The sequence below is a fragment of the Drosophila tropicalis genome, unplaced genomic scaffold, assembly GCF_018151085.1.
Source record: "Drosophila tropicalis isolate 14030-0801.00 unplaced genomic scaffold, ASM1815108v1 contig_842, whole genome shotgun sequence".
Lineage (NCBI taxonomy): Eukaryota > Metazoa > Arthropoda > Insecta > Diptera > Drosophilidae > Drosophila > Drosophila tropicalis.
In genome coordinates, this window is record NW_027173335.1 from 15,064 (window position 1) to 30,126 (window position 15,063).

Here is a 15,063-nt window from a genome sequence, read left to right on the forward strand (position 1 = left end):
ATCGCGGAGGACGCGGGTCTCGAAGGATTTCGAGCCATTGCCAAACCGGAGGACTGCTGTTGGCATGACAGTCGTCGTCCTGGCGTGGAGCAGGGAGGGGAGCGAGATCTCGGGTGCGCCTTCTGGAGGGAGCGGTCGGACGAAGATCTGGAACGGGGTTGTGGCGGTGGTGCAGCACGCCCGGGGGAGGGTGATGGGCTGCGACGCCGGGCTGAGGCGCGTGGTCTCGGCGGTTGGTCGGCCATATGGAGCAGGGTATGGTGCCTTTGCCCGCATCTTCGGCAACCATGGCGAGTCCGGCACGCGTCGGATGAGTGCTCGTGTGCCAAGCAATTTTGACAGTACTTATTTATAAGCACCGCCCGGAGCCGCTTTTCCCCTCGGAGGTTCAGGAAGCGCTGACACTGCCGGAGCGCATGAACCCCCCGACAGACCCGGCATCGGTACCCGTTCGTCCCACGTGGAGCAGATCGTTTGCTGCGGTGGTGCGGCAGACGCGTGGGGGCCATGTCGCTACGAAGGGGGAGCTGAACGAACTGCAACGAAAGAAATTACGTAGGGGGAGAGTGGATTAGTCGATGCACGGGAACGAACAACATGCACGGAGACGAGGACATTTGGACGGAACATAGAGGGATTGGGAGTCACGATAGGGTTTTAGGCTCAGGATTCCTTCTGTCTTGCAACAGGATGAGCTTCGCTACGGGTCTTCGGATAGACCCACGCGCTGTGGTGACATCAGCCACTCGGACGAGACCGTCAGCCCCGGGAGGAGTGCGCTCAATTCGCCCTAAGCGCCACTCGTTGGAGTTGAGATTATCTTCGGACACGATCACGAGGTCGCCGGTCTGGAGGCTGCGAGTCGGTGATTTCCACTTATTTCGTTTGTGAAGCTCCTTGAGGTACTCACTCTTCCAGCGGCGGCAGAACGCCTGCTGGATTGCCTTCAGTCGCTGCCATCGGTTGATCAGCGACATAGGCTCAACCAGAATTTCCGGTTCCGCAATGGATAAGATCGGTCCTCCAATCAGGAAATGTCCCGGGCTTAGGGCCATCAGATCCTCTGGATCCTCGCTCATGGGAGAAATTGGCCTGGAGTTTAGGCACGCTTCTATCCTACACAGGAGAGTGGAGAGTTCCTCGAACGTGTACTTGACAGTGGAAGATGACATGTAAAACAGGGTCTTAAAACTTTTGACGCCTGCTTCCCACAGTCCTCCCATATGGGGCGCGCTTGGCGGAATGAACTGCCAGGATAAAATGTGCTGGGGAAATGCCTTCATTATATCATGCTTAGGGGCGTTCAGGAAATCCTTTTCGTGCGCCTTTGATGCCCCTACGAAGGTTTTGCCATTGTCGGAGTAAATGCGCTGTGGGCATTGTCTCCGTGCGACAAACCGAGAAAAGGCTGCAAGAAATCGTTCAGTGGTTAGGTCGGAGGTAGCCTCAAGATGGATCGCCTTCGTGCTGAAACACACAAAGACGCAGACATAACCCTTAGTTATGAGACACGCACGCCCGGTGTAATTCTTGATCTCGAACGGCCCTGCGAAGTCAATGCCCGTGTGAGTGAAGGGCCTGGAGTACGTGATGCGCTCTCGAGGGAGATCACCCATCATCTGAGTTTGTAGTCGTCGACGATGAACGATGCAGACTTTACACCCCTTGATGTGGGACTTCACCAGGTTTTTAATCCGTGGGATCCAGAATTTGGTGCGCAGATACCGCACCATCAGTTGGTTGCCGCCATGCAACGTGTTGCGGTGGGCGAATTCGACAAGCAGGCGTGTGAAATGAGTGCTATAGGGGAGGAGAATAGGATGACGTTCATCATACCGAAGGGACTCAGCGGCACGGAGTCGTCCGCAGGAGCGGAGTACCCCATGCTGGTCGAGAAAGGGATTCAAATTCAGTAGCGTGCTGGATGATGGCAGGGGTCGCCCTTCGCCAAGGGCCCGTATCTCCGCGAGGTATTCCCGACGCTGAGAGGTCCGAATCAAGGCGCGCTCGGCGGAGAGAAGTTCGTCATTGGTGAGGCGGACCGTGGAAGGCGTCGAAATCCTTTTGGTGGCGAAGCGTAGGATGTACGCGATAACTCGTAATGCCCTACCGTAGTCCGAGAAACGTTCGCTGACGTCATCGAGTAGGGTGGTCGCGGTGGTGTGGCACTGGACTCGTTGCTCCAGCTGGGTGTCCGGGAGCTCATGATAGAGAGTTGGCCAATACTCGGGGGCTCGCTGGAGCCAGTCCGGCCCATGCCACCAGAGGCTGCTGGCCGATAACTCGGCCGCGGAGACTCCGCGGCTCGCCAGATCAGCGGGGTTGTCCTCGAAGCGCACATGTGACCAGCTTTGGCCACTGGTGCTTTTGGAGAAGCTGGATACCCGATTGGCCACGAAAGTGGACCAACTGCACGGGGGTTTATTGAGCCAAGCCAACACGATGGTGGAGTCGGTTCAAAACTGGGAGGTTGCAGGTGGGATTGGGAGTTCAGGAACGATCGACGCCCAGAGATCGGCTAGCAAAACCGCTCCGCAAAACTCCAACCGAGGCAGCGAGACGGTTTTGACTGGAGCTACACGGGTCTTAGCCGTTAATAAATGGACTCTTATTTGATCGTCGTACCGAACCCGCACATATAGGGCTGCTCCATACGCTTTCTGTGACGCGTCACAGAAGCCATGAAGCTCCCACGAGAGCTTATCGCTGGTGTTTAGCCAACGGGGGATGCGGAGTTGACTGAGGCCTGGGTAATCCTGCAGAAATTCGTGCCATTGCTGCAGCAGGAGAGGCGGCAGAGCATCATCCCAGCCCAGTTCGGTTAACCAGATTTGCTGCATGAATATCTTAGCTCGGATAACAAATGGGGCCAGCCAGCCAGCGGGGTCGAAGAGTTTAGCGATATGGGACAGAACCTGCCTCTTGGAGATCGACTCCTTCAAGTGGGGGTCCGCTACGGTGAAGAAGAAGACGTCCTCAGCAGCTTGCCATCGAATACCCAAGGTTTTTGCAGTGCTCGCGTCTTCCAGCTCGAGAAAGTCCTCTCGCAGCAGGTGCTCTCTCGGAATGGCTTGAAGTACTTCCTTCTTATTGGAAGTCCACTTCCGAAGCGGGAAGCCCGCAGATTGGAGGGCCGCTTGAAGCTCTCGTATGGCGAGACGGGCGTCGGCTTCAGTGTGAGCGCCGGCAAGGACATCATCAACATACATGTAGTTCCGAAGGATTTCGCTCGCCTGAGGATACATCGCTTGCACGTCTTGTGCCAGTTGTAAAAGGACTCGGATCGCCAAGAATGGCGCGCAGTTAACCCCAAACGTGACAGTTTGTAACTCGTAATCCTGAATATTGCCGCAGCGGTCTCGGTAGAGGATCCGCTGAAAGGGGGTATGCCTGGGATCGACTCGAATTTGTCGATACATCTGCGTTATGTCGGCGTTGAAAACGGATTGAAAGAACCGCCATTTCAGTACCTGAAGCGTGAGGTCGGCCTGAAGAGTGGGCCCGGTGTGCCAGACATCGTTAAGGCTGACGCCTTGTGTGGAGCGGCTCGACGCGTTAAATACCACGCGTACCTTAGTGGTGGTGCTATCGGGCTTAAACACCGCGTGATGGGGGAGATAGAAGTTTTTCCCATCTTGAGGCGGCGTCACCCGAATCATATGACCCAATTCCTCGTACTCTTGAATAATGGCATCGTACTGCGTTTTTAGGACTGGATCCTTGAGAAGGCGTGCTTCATTCCGCAGGAATTGAGCCAGCGCGATCGGTCTTGAGTGGCCCAAGTCGACGCTATTCGGACTTTTGAATGGTAGGGACACAACGTATCGGCCGTCCTTCCCTCTTTGGGTGGTCTCCTGGAAGTTCCGCTCGCAGAATACGTCATCCTCCTTTTCCGGCTTTGCGGGAAGGTCTTCCACCTCCCAAAACTTGGTGAGGAGTAGTTCAAGTTTTGCTTCTGGACTAACTCGCGTCTGTGCCGCGAAAACTGATCGAGACACCGGAGGGTCAGGCATGATAGCCCCACACAGAACCCATCCAAAGATGGTTTCCAGCCCAACGAACTCACCAATATCCTTTTTGATCCGACCTCCGAGGATGTGGGGAAATAGGTCTACACCGATAACCATGTCAATAGGCACGGGCTTGTTGTAATACGGGTCAGCCAGGGGGCGATCGAGGCACTGCGTCGGAACAGTGTTAAGGAATGGAGCCGTTGGAATGGCCCCTGACAATTTGGATACGACCAGGGCGGAGACCTCAATCTTGTTCAGTCTGTCACACGGGGGAGACAGCATCAGCAGGCACACCTTGTCGGCGCAGCCTCCATCACTCTGGCCCATGCCAGTAACCGCGGCGTCTACTGGGTAAAGGGGGCTGGACCATGTTGAAGACACGCTCGGAGAGAAAAGTTGAATCGGCCCCAGAGTCGATCAACGCCCGAATATGGTAATCCACACCACGATGGTGCAGAGTGACAATCGCAGTGCCTAAAAGGCCTCTGCCTGGGGTAGATGCAAAATAACTTTGAGCATTTGTGAGCTGGTTGCTCGTGGACGGACGCTCTGTGGCGCTGGATAGTGGGACTTGCGCAGCGGACGGGGCACTGATTGCTCCCACAGGAGGATTGTGGCCTTCGGCAATTTACTAGTGCAGATGGCGATAAGTAAGACATCCCAATTCTCAGTACTAACACCCGAACGCTCAAGTACGGTAAGACACCCTTGAAACGCGGTCTGCAGCTCTCGCAAGGATTTGCCCGACTCTTGGGCAACCGCGGGAATCTGAACGAGTTGTCTGGCTTGAGTCATGACAAGCAGACGGCTATTTTCGTACCGTGCGGTGAGGTTCTCCCACGCGGCCTGGGAACCCTCATTCGTCAGGGGGGACTTAACCACGATGGTTCTCGCTTCCCCTCGCGTCTTGGCGTTCAAGTGATAGAGTTTCTCCACTTGTGACAAATACGGATTGGCGATATAAATGGCGGCGAACAAATCGCGGAATGTGGGCCATGCTAGGCTGTCGCCATCAAATTTCTCCACCTCACACGGAGGAACTCTATGCCCCGGTGGCCCCGACGGAGCGGTTGGCTGACGCCTAAGAGTCGTCATCTGTGCCGAGAGCTGTTCGATGCGTTCTACGAACAACGTCCCGCATCGCACATACGCCGCGTAAGCGAATTCGTGCTTCGCCTTGATGTGGCTTATGTTTGCCAAGCTTTCCTCGTCGGCTTGGATTGTCAAGGCCTTGTGACAACGGGAGTATTCCATCTCGACAGTTGACCAAAGGGATTTGAGCTGCTCTAAGTGCATTTTAATGGAAAACAAGGGCACTTCAGAAGTTAGAGCTTCACTCTCACGAGCTTCAAACAGAGTCAATGCGTCGCACGCTAGAACGAAATCGGATGGGACATTCTGGAGTGTTCTCTACGCTGTTGTGATACGGATCGGGTAACGGGAGCGTCAGAACAGTGCGTCACAACAACGTGCGGAATCTGGGTCTGGGTTGAAAGCTTGGAACGACCTTTGTGTTCGCTCGAGTCTTTAACCGAGAATCTGCGACCCTCAGGTAGGGTGGACGAAGACGGACGGGACCTTGGGGATTCGCTGAGGCTGCGAACTGACGAGAACTTGCGCGAAATATCCGTACGCTTCACGGTCACCGGAGTTGTCGGAGGCCGAACCAACTCCGGAGTTGCAGAGGGAGACGAAAGACTGTTGGACTTCGGCGCAGTCTTGGACAGCTCCGTGGACATACTCAAACGGAAACGAAGCCCCTTTGATGGGGATAGATGCGGAATAATATACGAACGCACGAATGCGGATTGAAAATTACACGAAGCGAAATGATTACAAAACAAGTTTATATGGAGACGTGAGTAACGATGGGAGTCCGTATAAAACAAAACACGGATGAAATATATAAATAAAGATGTATAGGATAAAAAGAAAATACGTTTTTATATAAATCTGGATCTGGATATATATATGTGCGCAAAATAATGGCCGGAAAAAATTATATATGTTATATAATATAATATGGACGGATATATATATGGGCACGATAATGCTGGAACAAAAATATATATGTATTTATTTAGAAATGTATAATTTATAAATATGGGCGGATATATAAATATGGGCCCGATAGTGCTGGAAAAAATATATGTATGTATTTATTTATAAATATGGGCGGATATAAATATATATGTCCGCACAATAATGGCCGAAAAAAAATTATAAATAATTTATAGATATGGACGGATGTATAGGGGCACGATGATGCTGGGAAAAAAAATATATATATTTATATATATATGTGCGTATCTTTATGTGCGGGAAATACTGGCCGTAAAAAAATTAGATATATAATTTATAAATGTGGACAGATATATATGTGGGCAGTATAATGGCCGGAGGAAATTATATGTATCTTAATTTATAAATATGGACGGATATATATATGGGCACGATAGTGCTGGGAAAATATATATGTCCGCACAATAATGGCCGGAAAAAATTATATATAATTTATAAATATGGACGGATGTATAGGGGCACGATGATGCTGGAAAAAATATATATGTATGGATTTATATATATATGTGCGGATATTAATGTGCGCGAAATACTGGCCGTAAAAAATTATATATATAATTTATAATGTGGACAGATATATAAGTGGGCAAAATAATGGCCGGAGGAAATTATATGTATCTTTATTCATAAATATGGATGGGTATAAAATTCGATGAAAGAAGGAAATCGGAAATAATGTGGTTTGAATTTGGCGCACTTGAGCCGCCTATCGATATCACGACTCGACTCACGTGTCACCACTACTCCGAAAACAGCTGTCGGCCGCTGCTTATATAGTTGGTTTTGGTTTTGTTGTTAAATTATGTTAATAAAAAATATTTTTTTGTGGTTGTGCGAAGGAAAAAGAACAAAACGAACGTTTTTTACACCGCAAGTGTTGTGCGCGAAAACAAAACAATATACCCGATCAGTGCATATGGACGAATGCTTTGATATATGTATGTACATACATGCGTAAGTACACAGGTAGGTTTTTTTTTTTTTTAATTCATTTATTTAAGAAAGGATAGAAAGAAGGATTTACAAAAGATTTAGGAATATATGAAGTTGCGGAGAGGGAAAAGCGTGTGGGACTGCCAGCGGGGGTATTGCTTCACACGATCTTGCCTCCACCGCACATCTTCTTATCAGGTTCTGTTTGCCAGTTGTTCTTCGCTCCGCAGTTCGGCCATGGTGACCGCTGCGAATTTGTTGAAGGCATCCCAATTGGCCTTCCGCAGTATGATTAGCAGTACATGATTTATTGCTGACGCCTTCACCCCGAGTACCACTTGCAGATTTCTTCTGTGAGTGTCGAAGCGGCCACAACTGAACAGAATGTGTTCAGCAGTCTCTTCCTCACCGTTGTTGCACCATGGGCACGCTGGGCTTGCAGCATGCCGAAATCTGTAAAGGTAACTCCGAAAGCAACCGTGTCCGCTCAGTAGCTGTGTCAGGTTGAAGTTGACTTCGCCGTGTCTCCTATTAAGCCACGTTTCGAGATTTGGGATAAGTCGGTGAGTCCATCTGCCTTTTTCAGACTCGTCCCACAGCGCCTGCCATCTAGAAATACTTATGCTCCGCTCCCTCTTGCGGATTGTAGCCCTTTCGACTTGGGTAATTCTCGGGTCTTTTAGTTTGCTGAAAAGTTGTTTGGTCTCGTCTGCTAGGAGTCGGATAGGAATTGTGCCTGCTAGCACCATAGCAGCAATTCCAGAGATCGTGCGGAAACCGGAGCAGAGTCTGAGCGCGCTGAGTCTATACACGGATTCCATGTCCCGTGCATAGGATTTTGTGGCCATGGCCTCGGCCCAAACCGCAGCGCCGTAAAGCATTATGGCCTTTGTGACTCCGTGGAGCAGCAATCTGCGGCTCTGTGTGGGACCCTTCGTGTTGCACATTAGGCGCGATAAGGCAGCGCCGGTAGCCCTCGAATTTGGTGAAGGCGAATGCAAACTTTTCAGGGTGCTGGAAGGCAGCACCCCTCGTTCGGGATACAGTCGGGGCCAGGGGAGGAATTGATTTTAATGCGTCCTACAGCTGTTAGTATTTCTTGTGATGTGACCGGCAGTATGCCTGCTACATCATAGTTAACTGTGACAAAATTGCTTGGTGCCTGGTTGGGGAACAGTTCCCTTACTATTGCATCCATTTCGATGCTAGAAGGTGGTTCTATGCGCTGGAAAGATTTAAGCCTCTTCCTAACAATTTTATATGGCCTGCCCCATACATAATTTGCTGCTTCTGTGAGTAGTTCGTCGAAACAAGCCTTTTGCTACGGCGAATAGCCATCTTGAGCTCTCTGCGCTTTGCCTCAAATTCTAGACGGTATGCCTCTGAGTCTTCACTACCCCGAGTGCGCTGAGATCTCCTTCTGGATAGATGACACAGCTTACGGAGTTTGGCAATCTCTTCGTTCCACCAATATGCTGGTCTGTGGTTGCACGCGACAGTTAGCCAGGCGTTAAGCTCGTCTGCTGTATATGTCTCGATATTGTGCTGCTCAAGAGTTCTAGTGAAGACTTGGACATCTAACATTTTCGAATTGAATATTTGGGGTTTCGTTATCCGCCGTTCCGACCGCCGCTGATTATCAATTGTGCAGATAATTGCATTGTGGTCGCTAGCTGTGTAATGGGGACTCAATACCCACCGTGCATGTGTGCAGAGTACACAGGTAGGTAGGTAGATGTGTATGCACACGCGTTGTTCACACAAAACGTAAGTAATTTGTCAATTAGTTGTATGTTGGGTTCCTTTCCCCTTCCTTTTTTTGTTAAATCAAGCGCGACACCGAAATGGATTATGTGTTGTGGATATGTACATATGTATGTGCGTGCATCAATGTATGACTATGAAAGTATGTATTACATATGTAAGAAAGTGCACCGGTTTTCAAATACGCGCGTGGGGAAATTAATTTTGCAACAAATTCGAACGCACAAGAAATCGCGGTGCATACGTTAATTGCTATTAACAATTTTTTTTTTTTTTGTGTTGTGGTAAATGTGCGAATGAATTATGTGTATATGGATATGTACATATGCGCGTACGTAAGTGGATACGCGAGTGAGGAGATTAGTTTTTGCAATTGAACGAATTCGGACACACAATAATTCGCGATGCATACGTGAATTGCAATTTAAATTTTTGTTTGTGTGTGGTAGATGTGCGAAGGAATTATATGTGTGTATATGGATATGTACATATACGCGTACATCAACAGATGAAGATGTATGTATGTAAGTAGATACGCGCGTGAGGAAACTAGTTTGGCATGGAAATAATTCGAACACATATGAAATCGTAAATAATTTAACTGCCGCCGTGTACAGACGTGTTTTTTAATGCACTCCGCAAAAATTGAGTGTAAAAAAGACCGCGTTTGCAAAAATTTGTGTAGGGCTCTCAGTCGCCCCAGAGACGCATATTTACAAGCATATTGCTATTAGATTGCTCTAATAGCAATAAATACTAAGTTGCAACAACAAAGTGCGAAATTTTTACAAAAGCCATGTCCACCAATTCGGGCCCAAGCTCTCTCGATCCCCAACAGCAACAGCTACAAGCACTAATTGTACAACAACAACGTGAGCGTCGACTCTCGGTCCAACGCAACAACGCGTACTTTTCGGTGGTGTCGCCGACCCCACTGAATGCTAACGTAAGCAATAACACCGAAAGTGCCAGCCACTCAGCAATCAAAAGCAACTTACCGTGGAGAGAGCAGTGTGCTTCTCTATCAATAACGATAACTGGGTCACCGATTGCACCGACCAGCACCGTCAGCTCGTTGACAGCAACTACTGCAGCGTCTGCCGAAGTATTGACCTGCCTCAAGCCGTCAACGACAAGTCGCCCTGAGTCAGCCACAATAGTAAACCCAACGACTTCTGTCCAAACTGGAATGGATAGATATATTAAAATAACTAAGCGGAAGCTAAGCCCGCAAAAGAAAAAAAGTGGCAACACGCCGAAAATAACCAAACCAAATGAGTAGCACCCCTTAGCGGGAATCGTTTTAAAATTCTTGCCGATCAGCAAGATGATCAAGCCGGCGCTGTAGATAAAGTTAAATCGGCTAGACCACCCCCTTTATACATCCGTGGAGCCAACTGCAGCGCCCTGATTTCGAAGCTAGTAGAAACAGTAGGGGCAAATAACTTTGTTGTAACCCCCTCTCAATAGGCGTAACATTAAAGAAATTAAATGTCAAACCCAAACTGAGGACAATTTCCGCATCATCGAAAAGTACCTCCGTAATGCTAACATCAACTTCTATACCTACCAACAAAAAAGCAGTAAAGGGCTCCAGGTTGTGTTGAAGTGGATTGAGCCATCGGTCCCTACTCAAGAAATAGCAGACGCGTTGGTCGAAAAAGGGTTTGCGGTCAAATCCGTTGTCAACATCATCAACAGGAACAAAGTCGCACAGCCGCTCTTTAAAATCGAGCTCCAACCAGATGCAAAGCGGTCGAAGCCAAATGAAGTGCACCCAATCTACAACCTACAGCTCCTATTGCACAGAAGAATCACCGTAGAGGAGCCCCATAAGAGACACCAACCACCGCAGTGTAAAAACTGCCAGGAATACAACCACACCTCTAACAACTGCAATCTCAGGTCAGTGTGTGTTGGCTGTGGCGAACATCATAAAGATGGCATTTGCACCAAGGACAGAAACAATGTCGCACTAAGATTATGCAGTAACTGTGGAGGGAACCACACGGCCAACTACAGAGGATGTCCTGTCTTCAAGGATCTTAAATCTCACCTAAACGGGCGCAAACCCCCCAGCTGGACCAAAAATCACCGTCAACGCCTCTAAAACTACACCGGAGGTATTCTTCGCCAAGGCTGTTAGATCATCTAGCATGCCTGCTACATACAGTCCTAGTGTATCCTTCGCTAGTGTGCTCCGAACTGGACAGACGGAGCCCGCAAAAGAGACCCCGTCACTCCACCATCTACAGAATCCGCAACCTAGCGCACCAGAGCTTGGCCAGCAAACTCCAAGTGGCTTAGAAGCCCTATTGATCTCACTCAATCAAAACATGGCCACTTTTATGACGTTCATGCAAAACTGTATGCAAGAACTGATGCGGAATCAAAACCTGCTTATCCAGAAGCTTATCGAGAATAAATAATGGCTTCCCTACGTCTATGTCTTTGGAATGCTAACGGCATCTCCAAGCACAAAAATGAACTGCAACTATTCCTAGACTCAAGTGAAATCGACGTTTTGCTGATTTCGGAAACACATTTAACATCAAAAAATAATTTTCAAATACCAAAATATACCTTCAATGCAACAAACCATCCAGACGGAAAAGCTCATGGCGGGACTGGTATCCTAATCAAAAACCGTATAAAAAAAACACTCGTTCCTCAACAGATTTGAAACACAGCACCTACAAGCAACTGCTATAACCGTCCAAACCAGCTGCGGCAACACTACATTGGTTGCCCTGTACTGCCCACCACGATTCTCAATCTCTGAAAAGGAATTTACCGATTTCTTTAACACACTCGGAGATCGCTTCATTGCAGCAGGGGACTATAGCGCCAAACAAACGCACTGGGGATCTCGCCTGGTAAATCCTAAAGGCAAGCAGTTGTACAACACAATAGTCAACCCTCTCAATAAGATGGATTGCGTCTCACCGGGTAGGCCTACTAATTGGCCCACATTAACTTATAGTGAGTACTCGGACCTAATCACACCGAAAATGATCCTAGAACTCATTATCATTGCCATACAATACATCTGCAAACTGTTCAACGCTATAATAAGAATTGGCTACTTCCCAAGAACATGGAAAAGGTGCACTATCATCGTGATTCCTAAAGTGGGAAAGGACAAAACCCAGCCATCATCCTATAGGCCAATAAGTTTGCTACCATGTCTTTCGAAGCTTTTTGAAAAGGTCCTGCAGATCCGACTAAACTCATTTCTGGCATCGGAGAACACAATCCCTTCACACCAGTTCGGCTTCCGCGAAAAACATGGTACAATTGAACAAGTCAATCGCATAACATCCGAAATACGAACAGCATTGGAACTAAAAGAATACTGTGCGGCTGTCTTTCTCGACGTTGCCCAGGCTTTCGATAGAGTTTGGCTGGATGGTCTGATGTTCAAAATCTGGCAAAAACTGCCACAGTACACCCACAAACTCATGGAATCTTACCTTTACAATAGGCAATTCGCTGTAAGATGTAATGGCTCCGTCTCGGCTGATTTTGAAATCAAAGCTGGTGTACCGCAAGGCAGTGTACTCGGCCCATTGCTCTACCTACTGTACACTGCAGACTTACCAACGAGTTTAGGACTTACAACGTCCACTTTTGCCGATGACATGGCAATCCTCAGCAGATCCAAATGCCCAATACAAGCCTCTGCAAAATTAGAGGAACACCTCAAGGTGGTAGAGGAATGGCTAGCAACCTGGCGTATCCGGGTCAACGAGCAGAAATGCAAACATGTTACATTTACGCTTAACAGAAGAAACTTTTCGCGCGAGGACTTCGTTTTAAACTAATCTATATTTATTGATATTACTTAACAATATGTCCCGACACACACGAGATGGATATGCGGGTTGGAAAAATTACGATCGAAAAAAGTAAAAGCAAGTCACAAGAAAAGAACGGGTGTTCGGGTTGAAATCTCGTATTAGATTAAATGGCGATGTCCATTGGAAAAATCAAGTCACCCCTCCTGGTGTGACCGTAGATGCCGAAGATCAAAAAACCCTCCTCACTCCTCACTGCTCTTCGCCGCTCACTGCTGTTGACCCGGTGGCGTGAACACGAATGAAGGCCTGAATTGGCTCTTCTCGTTCTGTCTTCTGCTTATTAAACTCCTCCAGGTTCCTTTATACTCTTATGTACTTATTTGTACTAGTATTTGACTCGATAGAAGTTTATTTATTTTGTCAAAGACAGGGTACGCTCCGACTCGTTCCTAAAATTGGTCAAGTATAGCACAAATAAGAAGAAAAAATATATGTCGCCTTTTTCTTAATGTTCAACAATAGTTTAACACGCTTTCGTGCGTGGTTGAATCTATCCAATGAACCAAAGATTTATCATTCAAATTCTTTGCACATTTGGGTGATCAACCAGCTTTGTCAGCATGGCTGTTACTAGCACTCGTTTATTACTTACTCGATCCTGCAATATTGACCAAGCAGTGTTGTAATTGGCTTCTATTAATTCCAGGTGCCGTATCAATATTTCTGCTTCTCCAGCAGCGCACTTTGCTGGTTTGATCATGTCTCGCTCTTCCTATCGTTGGCGAGCTTGCCTCTCTAATTGTATCTTTGCAAATGGTGCTTCCAATCTTCCACTGTATTAGTTACAACCGCCATCATTTTGTAACGAACTATTTCGTTACAAAGAAGTCATCTTCTGTTGGCACGTTATTTAATTTGTCCATTGGCTCTTGATGACCTTTCTCGAAGTTCTCCCACATGAATTCCAGGAGCTTAAGTGTCTTTTCGAAATAAGAAGGCTTCGTTTTCCTTTTTGCTATTCCGAATGAAGGCCTGGGTTTCCTCTTCTCTTTCTGTCTGCTGCTTATAAAACTATTCCATGTTCTTCTATATTCTTATGTACTTACTTTGAGTTTATTTATTTTGTCAAAGACAGGGAACGCTCCGACTCGTTCCTAAAATTGGTCAAGTATAGCACATATAAGAAGAAAAAATAGATGTCGCCTTTTTTGTTTAGTGTTTATCAATTGTTTTATTTCCAATAATACCTATTCTGTTACACTGACAAAGGCTACGACAGTGAAACCAATTTTTTTTGAGTTTGTTTTATTTGTTATATCTTTTCAAAAACTGGTGACTAATGCCAAACTCGTGCGTACTACCTGGGTTACTGACCGAGTGCACTAGGTCAGAGATAGCTGACGCCAAAGTTTTTAGAGGAGTGCAACAGAGTTGAACAATGTAAAAATAAATTTTTATTATGTAGAAATTTATTTTATTCAATATAAATATATTGTAGTATTTTAGTTTAGTTTAACGTAACTATTTATTTGATTATTTTAATTAGATTTAGTTGGAAATAAGTCGTCTTTACTGCTTCACGTCGTTTCGTCTTTTGTCTTTTTTGCAACCGCTCTCGCTCGTTTCTTTGGTTCGACTGCCCGTCTTTAGCTCAATTTGCCTCGCTCAGCAGAGTTGCCAGACCCAATCCCACAACTCGGCCATCCTAGTACGCATTCGCCTCGAATGCATCCTGGTCGTCTATGTCACAGGGAACCCACGGCTTCATATAGGCAGCGCAAGTCGTAGTTCGCCTAGGCGAGGTCCTAGGTCTATCGTTAAACAATGTATGTTTGACCACGTCGTATGTATCTCTGGCCTTTACCATGGTAATGGGCTTCAGCTTCAAACCTCCTCCAAGTTGGGTTCTTTTAATAGCTACCAGATCACCGACTTTGTATATGGAAGCAGGTCTGCGACGTAAGTTGTAGATCTTCTTACTTTCTTCTTGCATACGAAGGATCTGCTGCTTTCCGTAGATCATCTCTGTTGTTTTTAAAAATCTGAATCATCTCATCGTGAATTATTTCTTTCAGCTTAAGGTCGTCTTTTGTGTGCATCTTTGTACCAATCAGTAGTTCGAACGGTGTACGTTGATTTAATCGTTTGTTGCACTTTGCCGACAAACTTATAGCATTGGCTAGGGTCTTCTATCAAAATCTTAGACAACACGGATATAATAACAGCGTTAAGGCGTTCGACTTGTCCGTTCGCTTGTGGAAGACCAGTCGTAACTGCGTGAACTCTTTAAACTCGTCAGATGTAAACGCAGAGCCTCTGTCAGAAATAATTTGAACTGGATTTCCAAAAATTAAACTTTATTTTTGTAGTCTTGTGAGTACTTCCTTCGTAGATGTCGTTTTCGTCGGGTACAACCAGCAAAATTTTGTAAAGCCATCGATAACTGCAAGAATGTGCTTATACTGCTTGTG